Raw genomic sequence first — 11,273 nt, 5'->3', positions numbered from 1 at the left:
AGAAGTGGGAGCTCCTTTGTAACTGTGGTAAATTTATTTCGTCCAGTTTGGACTAGAAAGGAGAGGCTTGGGTGCTGAGTTTCATGTTTATCTGTAAAAGAAGACCAGTGCTGCCCCTGGAGACGCCAGTATTGACAGCGGAGGCATATGGTGTTGTGCAGTGGTGTTGAGTGCAGCGAAAAGTGTTTTGTCGGACGCAGTGTGCGAGGCGATTCAGAAAGACAAGGGGAGCTGCGTGGACTCAAATGTTCGGAGAACATTCTTCTGGAGGGTGAGCGAGTGTTACATTCCGTGTGTGCTACGAGGATCCACGTTCGACGGCGCGGCGTAGACGGAGACCCGTGACAGCGGCATCATCAATTACCCAGCCATGCTCTTTGAGTGACGACCAGAAAAACCGGTCCCGCCGCCGCCCCGGGGAAACAGGCTTTATCCTCCCCAATTTCCGGTTACATTCCAGGACAAGGGAGCTGTCAGCGGGCCAGAGCGCGCCGTACCACAGCCGACGCTATGCGAAACCGTGAAGACGACATTCTTTCCCTCCCCCCCCCCCTTTGTCGTGGGCTATCGCCGGGAAGGCACCCACAGCTTCCCAGAAGAGCCGCGACGGACACCTGTCATGGCGGACAGGCAGTACTCGTCAAGAATGTGGAAAGACAGGCGCTAGTGAATTAGCTCCGAAGAGAGAGCCTGTGTATACTCTCACTCGAGAGAGAGTGGTGGCGTTTTTGTTGTTTATTTAGTTTGTATTGTTAACAGACTCTGGGTTCGAGGCTAAGCCCAACCCAAAGGGGTGGTCCCCATCTCGCATGTTATTTTGGATTGGAGAATTGATGCTTTGGGCGGGCCACTGGAAATGACCGCCCTTAGTCCTTTGTTAATCAAGTGCTTAAAAGCACATGTAAACGGATGCAGTCCAGTCTGAGCTGGGGCTCCATGCTTAGCATGTAATGTGATGCTACTTAGGCACTAACCTGCCCGGTCGATGAGTAAAGTAGTGCAAAGTTTGTTCTGTTGTAAAATTATGCTCTGCTGTCATCATCTACAAGCTCGCCTCCTGTTCATCTTCCAAGCCGAACGACACTAGAGGAAGGGTTTGTGAACCATCCTCGAAGAAACGGACGACTATTGAAATTCTACTGCATACACGCTCAGGACGACATCGTTAGCGAAGAGGGCCTTCAGCGCCGAAGCCCGACGGCGTGCAGCTTCTGCCAGCAACCGCTCGAGCCCAACTCCGGAGCCACTCCATCGCCCCCATGAAGTCGTCGGCACGTAAGCTCGGACGCCCCAGCCTCTGATGTATAACCTTAACCATGTGTAATTATTGAATATACCTGTTTGTTTAAACTGAGCCATACGGTGTCTCTTTGCCTCTCCGTCCCGTGTGGACCTGCGCATTATGGGGGTCATCACACAACGCGAGAGAGTTACACCAGCGTCCTCTCAGAGTGAAAGAACTGCATAGCCATTTCCACGTAATGCATAGCGGATGATGCCGCGTGGCTACGCTTGTGACGCCGTTCAAATGCGTAATTCTGAGTTATGATTGCTGTAAGTTTTACTTCGGTTGTTTTGATGCAAACATCCACACAATACAAGTTACTTTAGGATGTGAGAGCACAGCGTGCTACCAGCGTGGTTTGTTTTCCACACCAAGCGCACCTTCTTCGCATTAACAAAGAAATCGTATACTCTGGCAGATTCACTTAAAGGGGCTTTCCGGGAGCGCCTTTTGAAAATACGAGTGGTCAGGTCTCTTTTGTGCGTACCGTGTTTAGAGGCAACAAGTAAAGTGCTCAAATTTGAACTCAAAAGAAAGTTACTTGAGATCTGTGTGTACGACTCACCGCAGAAAAGAGGTCGTACGGCTTTAACGTACCCAAACCGACTAGAAATGCGAAAACATGTGTTTAGTTTGCTAGGCTAATGGTTTTGCGTTGCTCAGTCGTCGGCACTCCTGGCAACGATATTAGACTCAGGTTAAGCTCTGGTCGAGGCTAAGCTGCTCTGATCTGGCATCTCCGCAGGTGAAAGTTGATGACGACTGTGATGTGCAGGGCACGGTGCGAGAGTGTGTTGTTGTTTTTTTACACGAAGCGTGATCCACTGCGGCGAAAGTGTTATGCTGTCATGCAGTGGCCAGTGAAGCTGATCTTTTCGCTCCGCCGCGGGTTCGAATGACAGTCGCGGCAATACTTATTTTACGTATTTCTGCACCCCCATGGTTTAAAAGCCGTAAGAATTATGGCGGGTTTTGACTCCGTGAAAAAGTGCTTTCGGGGTAAAAGCGTCTATTCAGAGCTGGTGACGTTGACATCCTGTCCATACACGCAAGGCCGCTGTAATAGAAAGGTGACGCGCAAGCAATTTATTTCAGTCCGTCTGAGCATTGCGCTACTTCAGCAATTAACGAAGGTTTTCCTCGTGGACGGTGCCACCGCCGGACAATATTTCAAATTCTTACTCTTGACGCTGTAAGAATCTAATATTATTTTTGTTTTTGACAAAGGCCCATACATCTCATTATTACCAATAAAGACAGGAACCGAAAAGAAAACGTGTACTTAGTTGCAGCTTAAGAAATTGTCGAAAAATGCGGTAAAGGTAAGCTTAATTTAGTGAAACGTCCCATATGAATACTCCAAGAATTCCCAGCCAGTCTCATGGACTCTTACGCAAGGCGTGCATTACACATCGAGTTCCCGAAGACTGTATGGACAAACATTTAAAGAAGGATCGCGATATATCGCTTTGCGAGGTTATGCACATATCATGGAGAAACGGTCAGAAATGCGAAGGAAATCAACCAAAATACTTGTGGAAATTGGAAAGTTTTTCGTGTATTTCATATGTTCGGGGGCTACGGGTTTCAGTAGTTCAGTATATGCGGCCTCTGCGGTCATGTTGCAAGTGAGAGCTTGTATAACACTCCAAACTCCGGCGTGGAAAATGACATACGATTGAATTGCATGCATAGAGGATCGTCGATGAGGACTTTGTTCTCTGGATTCGAGATAAAGAGCTCGAAGTTTAGTTTATAAATAAAACCAGATAGGTGCCAATGAGGGCGTCATGAAGGAAAGCTCACTAGACGCTGTTTTTTTTTTTAGTATACGCCACCTTTGTTTTACTTTCAGTATTACTAGAACACCAGAAGACGCAGGAACAAGATTTTAAAGCGCTTAAAATACGTTTCTTGGTTACCAAGGCGTCAAGACTCTTTGCGCACAGAAAAGTACAGGCGTAGGTGTGGAGTGCTCTCGCATGGAGTGGTCTCGTCGTCGCGTCCGACCTATAAACTATAAGGCGTCAGCCAGACCATTCTTATTTATTTTGGCCTGTCCACCTTTGAATGTTATCTTCTCCGAAGTAAAGAACATGTATTACGGGAAATATTTTATTTCTTTTATGCTGCCGCTTCCCGAAGATCATTCTGGTGCGATAAAAGATATTTAGGATTGTGAGACACTAAGGGAAAGAAGAGTCAGAATTACACAGAGGGCTCCAAGGGTTCCTTGAAATTTTGTTCTCTGTCAAGCTGAAACCTCCTGCCCACTTCGAGAAAAATGCACAAGCTACTTTGAAGTGACAGCGTTTTATAAATTCAACCCAAAAAGATAGCGTGATTTTTGTGCCACTACTTTCCTCTAATCTGAATTCAGGTGCTGCGCGGCACGACTACGGCGTTTTCTCCCATCCAAAGAACGCCGCATTTGTTCCTAGATGAGCCTGATCAATATAAATATCGCTTATCATTCTGTGACAGTGTAAGAACACTCAAGAGTTCGATATTTCTAACAAAATAAATATTAATATTCACACGGAGTACTTACTCCGGTTTTCAGTGTTAAGAGACATGGGATCGGAAGGGTAGCAGCAGACATCCCATTCAACACCTGATTTTACTGCGAAAGCATTTCTTGTCTCGTGAGTGGCGTGCAGAGGACCTGTCAGCATAGCGCGTCGACAGAGCGTGTCCGCTCGAAAATGACCATTCGCTCACGATCACGTTGCTCATGTTCAAAGGCAAATGATTTCGCGTTTCTGGAATGCAGCAGACTGCAGTGCTCTCCAATTTTTAGAGTGTTGGCGCTGCAGTGTGCTAAATGTTTATGAACTTACTGCTGCTCCACAACAAACTACCATAGAGAGTAGCTTACTTCTTCTTTGGATTGCGTATGATTACTGTTTCGAAAAACACAAAATTCTTTCTTAGAGACGTTGAGATAACCTGATATTTTAAGCCGCATGAGGGCTGCTTTGTAGCAGCACAGTGACTATTGCAATGTTCCTCATATTTTTTTTTTTACGTTTGTCCTGAGGTTCTTGAGCTTTCACTCTCTTTCACCTTTCTTGTTTTCCTTCCTTCTTTCAGAGTGTCGTTTCTCTGGAGCTTTTTCAGTAGGTCCTCGTTCTTCCCATGGTAGGAAGTCCTGCTTTTTCTGTGTATGCCATTTCCTTTCTCTTCAAGAGGCATCGGAAGCCTGTCCTTTTTTTCTGGAGAAATCTTTTTCATTTTAGAAATATCATCATAAGAAGGAACTAATGAGTTTTTTGTATCTGTCACCCACCCGCTGATACACATGAGAGTTTGTGACTAGCGCGTTATGCTCTCCATACGGTCATGCCTTGGGGATTGTGCTCAGCTTTTAAGACAGATTGCAGCCACGACCTTGTTTTAAACGCCTAAAAAGGGCAGTTTATCTATCCCATATACCAGACACCGTTACCGAGCAGGCTGATGTTTAAGAAGCCGCCAATTATCCACGAAAAATGAGACGATATAGTTGGTGTCCCACAACATTTAGTTTTTTGTATTTTTTCCAGGTGTTTACACGAAAATTTAGGTCAGCTTCCTAATCAGCACGTGCTAAACGAATAACACATCTACAGAAAGAAGAAATGCAGTGTCTAAGTGACGCATTTTTCATGCTATGGGAGCTGGTAACTTCAGTTCAAGTTGTTTAGTGTATTGCGTTTGGTAAAGCAGACAGTCAGGTGCCTGTTTCTTGCTTGTTGTTTGTACTTACGAGTGGTTTTTCTCATAGTACAGCTACTCCTTCTTCATTCATTTACGCGTAATACTCTTTTATTGGACACGGCATTGTTTCTGAATCCTTAACGCTCGAAACTATAGAACAGAAAATGTAGGGTATGAAATGGCACCTTTTGCACCGAAGGTTATCTCCGAACGGGATGACAATGTAATCTCTCACGGTCGGAAGCAGATATGAGAGACATGCTTTGGGAACGCTGATTACGCCATGCCATAGTGCAGAGGGTGGTGCCATGCCCTGCTCATTGTGTGGCAGCTGTGGCTCTGAAGCTTGAGAAGGGCCGATAAGAAGTCCCATATATTCCGCCAGTTTCATATCACAGTGTTCATTAAATATCCTTATCACATCCGGAGTAGACCTTTACACCTCATATTGCTTCTCTTGTTGCTGCTAGGCTTTGTGAAATCTCGAGCCAGCAGCAGGCTTAGAATTGAAGAAGTGTGGTGAATTGTGCTTGTTGGTTAACGTTCATATTTAAAAGAGCGCGAAGGGCGGGTCTCTTTTTGTGTCCCGTCCTTCGCGCTGTTTTAAATAGAACTGAAGGTTAATTCCTTCAATAAACATCTTCTTGATGATTCAAAAATAAACATCTTCTTGATGTCAGTTTTCTCAATTTTCAAGTCTGATATCGTATCTTCACATCACTTTTAAGCTACCAACCTTTCAATCGTTTATTACTGATGACTACTGCAGACTTATTCACTACACTTTTGCTACCTCTGAATCTCAGGGCATCAGGGAGACTGACTTTGCCTGTATAGAAAGAAGTCTTTACGAATACTAGCACATTTTAATAAAATATGTTCAGTTGCAATTCTTTTTGAGTTCAGTTTATTAAAATGTGATCCGGGATAAAAGGTCCCACTGGGTCTTGATTGAGTCCCGGAAATGTTTTACAGAGCAGCGACAGAAAGTGTGCGAGAGAAATGCAAAATATACAAAGAAGACAGGTACTGATGCATGCCATACATTCTTAAGTCAGAAAAAATGCAAGAAGAAAGCTATATGAAAGATACATGCATAAATACAAATATTTCAAAAAAGCATCCATATACATAGACAGATAACCAGAATAAAAAATAAACAAAAGCTTTCAAAGTAAGACATAAATAATATAGATTAAAGGCAATTTCACATGACTGAAATAATTCGCTCACGGGAGTAATATATACAAGAACATATTGGTTTTATTTGAAAATTATCAAAGTCGAGGGCTCTGCTATTTCTAATATTCATTAATGAACTGAACACCTCACATTCATTCGTTTACACCAATTGATGCTACAGATTTACCGCATACATCACATGTCTCATCATCGTGAATGTCTTTCTTCATGTAGCTTCGCGTTCTAAGGCAGTCTGATCCCTCTTCATACAATAGCACCTTTCCGAAATACCATAGAACTATTTCTTCCTGATTTGGCTTCTTTCATTTTTCGGCACAATTACAGAGACCGCTTTTCTTTATTGAATGAATCCTCTCTCTAGCTTCTTTACCAGGCTATGAAGCTGTGGACGGGGAACACAGGCGTCCGTGTGCTGTGCGATGTCAGTGAACGTTAAATATACCAAGGTGGTCGAAATTATTCCGGAGCCCTTCTGTGCGCCACCCCTTTGTCTGTTTCTTTTTTCACTCTCACGTTCTTCCCTTCCTTCACTGCGAGGTCGAGGTGTCCACCTAAATTGGGACAGTTACAGTTACTGCGTCATTTACTCTCCACAAAAAGCAGCAATTACATAATTTATTTTCCCGTTCTGGTCTCCTCCGTAATTACTGGTTAGTTTCCTACTTCTTTTCCACCACTCTCAAATAATGCGCTTTCTGTACAAGCGCTTTTTACAGTTTAACTGCGCGACACTTTTTTACATTTTCTCAGGTGTTTTTCAAACAGTATTTTCCTTTTTCCTTCCTGCGCTTCAAATGACGTTCAGCCTTGTCCCCCTTTGTTGCCTCATTTGTGGCTTTGTTCTCAGCACCTAATGCTGGCCTGGAAACAGCTGCCCGGTTCATGTCCACGCCCGACTAACCATCAGTTTGCAGTGAGGCGCCCCCTTTTGGCCTAAGAATGAAACAGTGTTATGTATGCGTATATTGAGAGACGAGAGATGGCGCTACTTAGAGACAGAGAGCCGGTGAAAGTGATTTTAGGCTTGTTCAGGTAGCTGTATGTACAAGTATTCATGAAGATTTGCGAGTCCCTTTATTTGATACTCATCCCAGACAACGCCAAATGTCCTGAGGACGTCCTTACAAGCTCGGAACGTCCTCAGCCCAAAAAGGACACTGAGTACCTTTTGAGCGCATCGATGGCTAATGTCCTAAGGAGGTCCATGGTATGTGAGTGTAGCGCAAAACGGGACAAAGGACAGAGAAAAACGCACACAACACAGGCGCTAACTTCCGACTGACAGAAACCTAGGTGACCAAGATGAATGTGACCCGTGAGGACAAACAGGCACATGCGCCCGGAAAAAACAACGAAAATGAGGTGAACGAGGAACCAGCTGATTTTCATTACTTTTTCCGGTCTGGAGCATGAATATTTTTCATCTGTCCTACAATCACACTACGGCAGAATAATATTGTGAAATTGAGCTGAGTTCATGCCAGTTTTTCTCTAATGCTCGGCTTTCATGATTTCATAACTGAATATTTATAAAACGATATGTGTGTACGCCAGTAGGGGTGTAAAGAAGGAAATTATTGTGAACCAAAACGTTTTATGTCTTGCGGAGATGTCTTAAGATATTGTTGCTTTTACGTCTGGTGCTTTTTAACGCGTGCTTCTGATCGGGTTTGTCTCTTTGTATATTTGGGCCACTCATCTTTCCCATTCAGGCAACAAAAATAAACTCCAGACGAAGCTAAAGCTCTATGTGGTCTTGGGCGTGGAAAACCTGTATCGTGCCTCTCTTTGCTTATTCTGGTTTGCTTATCTTACATTAGCTTTGAATACAGCACTCACATGAAAAAAAAATTTCGATTCTAATCTTGAAGTAGTACTGAAAACATACCCAAACAGGATCCTCAAGACATCCAGAGCAGCAGACGAATCTCAAGGCCATAGCATGCCCAAGGCTTGCCAAGTGCCCGAAAATACAGTTTTGTTGACATACGGCTCCACTAGAGGGTTTAGTGCTGTGATAATATTGTTCTGTGATAGGACTGTTCTTGGAAATTTTAAAAATTTCTATTCTCGAGTCATCCATCAAACCGAGGACATCCTCATGAGGGATGCGTTCAAAAAGTACTCAGAACGTCCTGTTCGGGATTAGAACGTCTACATAGAAGATGACTTAACAGAACATGAACATGACTGACTTAACCGAACATGACTAGAACTGCCTAGAACATGACTTTCAAAACTGTACCAGCAAATCTTAAAATCGCATTATTAATGGATGCAAACATAGTCATAGATAGCAGGCCTTTGTTCAGGCCCCACGGGGAGCCGGTCAGCACAATCAATGCATTACTGACGCAACCGCAGAAGATTGGGTTTTCGCCATACCGAATACTCATTTCTGGGCGGCGCAAAGGGGAGCAACTTTCTTTGTTGTGACATCGCCAGCGGTGCTCGTCGAATAGCTTGCCTCACAGGGTGTGCACGCAGAGTTCACCAAAAGAAATTACCCTACCGACGCTACATAACATGTGGAATATGAGAACAACTGAGCGGCAAAAAAGAATGAAGAACTAGGCTCGTACATTGTGTGCCGTTTTCATGACTTGCCGCGGTCGTGTCAGGTTTCCAAAGAACCTAACCTCCTCTTATATGGTGAAATTTAGTGTGCATGATCGTGCAATACATGATATGCATCGAACGCTGTGTCATTGTTGTGTCGGTTCTGAACATGTCTACTTTTTTATGGTGTAAAAAGTTTGCAACCCAGATCAGTGAGCTTCAAATGCCCTCATCGTTCGCCCTTTAGGAGCCTATGTGTATAACACAAGTTTTGAGCCAGTGTTCAAAGCATAATGTAAAGTCTTTTTCGCGAAGGTCGTCAGGTGTGCATTCCAGCGAATGCGGTCTTTTCGGGTGTATCAATCATTCCACTTTAAAGTGGCATTTAATCTTTCACAATCGTCCCCATTCTCAGGGAGACGTACCAATGCTGATGCCTGGCAGACCTTGGGGATGCTATGTTTTCCCGAAACCTTGCTCAAGATATGTTGCCCTATCATGCGCAAATACTGAATCCAACATTCTGAATGTGTCAACCCGGTGCACTACCTCACTCAACCACAATATCGTTGCCGACCTGCTGTGCATAAACAAAAGGGACGATTTAAGCATGCAATCAGTAGTCACGTGCGTACCTTATCGCTAAATTCTTCAGCATACTTATTACTAAGGGGAGATATATTTAAGTACGGCGAAAGCCTACCCTCATGCAGTGCTGTGTGATTTATGGCAGGCAGGTATGCGGTTATAAAAAATATTTTTCCCTGTTGAGTAGTAAGAAACCTGAGTATCTCTGTGGTGGTGCACCCATATGATCGTGAAAATATAAAAAATGGAATAAATTTGGAAGGAATCTGCCTTTTTCCCTTCAATAAACCGAATGAAAGGGACATTTTCACCTTTGTGGGCGGTTTTAACAGCTATTCAACGGTTCCTATGGGCGATAAGTAATCAGTGCGAGCTGGTTTTCAAGAAAGTTTTGATTGAATATATGCATTCGCTTTAATGGCTGGTCAAAATTAATCCAGATGCCTCCGCTACTGCGTCCATCATTGCCGATGCTTCACCTCGGGACGTTAAGGCCCACAACGAACAAGTTACATATTTTACGCCTTCTAGTCATCGATCTAAACCTTCCCTTAAAAAATTATATTCTAAAGCTTGGTGGGAATGTTAATCAACCTCCCCTGTATAGAAAACGATGAGGAAAACTTCATACAACTTTTTCTCAGCAAAAGGTCTATTTGGCTCTTTCTTGCTGCTCTGACGTCTGTCCTGGCGCAAAAAAAAAAATGGATTTATTGCCGATTAAAACTTGCAACGTTCACGTCGAAAGGGACACCATGATCATAATTTGGAAACCAATGGAGTTATTGCTCAGCCTCAGAGATCTACGGCGAATTGGTCTCGATTCGATGCGCTTCTTACAAAAAGTGCGGGTAGTAGCGCCGCCTGCACTTCATTTTTCGACCTTTTCTAGCCTATAAAGCACGGTTTTCTTCAAAATTACATAACTTTTCATTAAATCGCGGTAATACATCGCTACAGACAAACCTCAATTCCTTTTCTTTGTGTCCGTTGAAGAACAATTTTTCGCGGTACATTTTACTCGCCAGAATTACAAAAATCTGATTTTGCCTAAAGAGCTTGGCCGCAAACAGCAGTAACAAAATAGCAGAAGACCAAATTACTGAAATAATACTGCTTTCGGAAACAAGGCGAGCATACAGAGAGAAATTAAAAATTGAGCTTCAAAATCCCAGAGGCAGTAAGCAGAAGGATACCGTGTTTTTTTTTTCGAACACTCAGATCGCTTGTAATGAACTTTCTTAATTCTTTCCCCTGCACTTAATTGCCGGGAAACGCATCGCATTCCAGCAATGGACTTGCGGTTTGTGTGGTTGAAAGGCATACGCGTGAAGTCTGGCCTCCTGATAATTTTCATGCATGACCACGCTGCTAATGATATCAAAGAGTATGAATGAAGACTCAGTCGCATGAACCGCTATTCAGCCTTCATTTATAATCATTGGTGTCATGGTATTCATTCCCCATCGAGGCTCTTCAGCCAGGAATGCACCACTCTTCCAAATAAAGCTCTTAGAAGACACCATTTCACCGATTCCCACTTGTGTAAGCATTGTGTACAGCAGAAACCAAGTTGAAATGAAGTCGCGCGTTCACGTTTCTTGTGATAAACACCAAAATAATAATAATAATAATAATAATAATAATAATTGGTTTTGGGGGAAAGGAAATGGCGCAGTATCTGTCTCATATATCGTTGGACACCTGAACCGCGCCGTAAGGGAAGGGTAAAGAAGGGAGTGAAAGAATAAAGGAAGAGAGAGGTGCCGTAGTGGAGGGCTCCGGAATAATTTCGACCACCTGGGGATCTTTAACGTGCACTGACATCGCACAGCACACGGGCGCCTTAGCGTTTTTCCTCCATAAAAACGCAGCCGCCGCGGTCGGGTTCGAACCCGGGAACTCTGGATCAGTAGTCGAGCGCCCTAACCACTGAGCC

This window comes from Amblyomma americanum, chromosome 6 (assembly GCF_052857255.1).
Source record: "Amblyomma americanum isolate KBUSLIRL-KWMA chromosome 6, ASM5285725v1, whole genome shotgun sequence".
Taxonomy (NCBI): domain Eukaryota; kingdom Metazoa; phylum Arthropoda; class Arachnida; order Ixodida; family Ixodidae; genus Amblyomma; species Amblyomma americanum.
The sequence above is the reverse complement of the archived record's forward strand: the minus strand, read 5'-3'. Positions refer to the sequence as shown.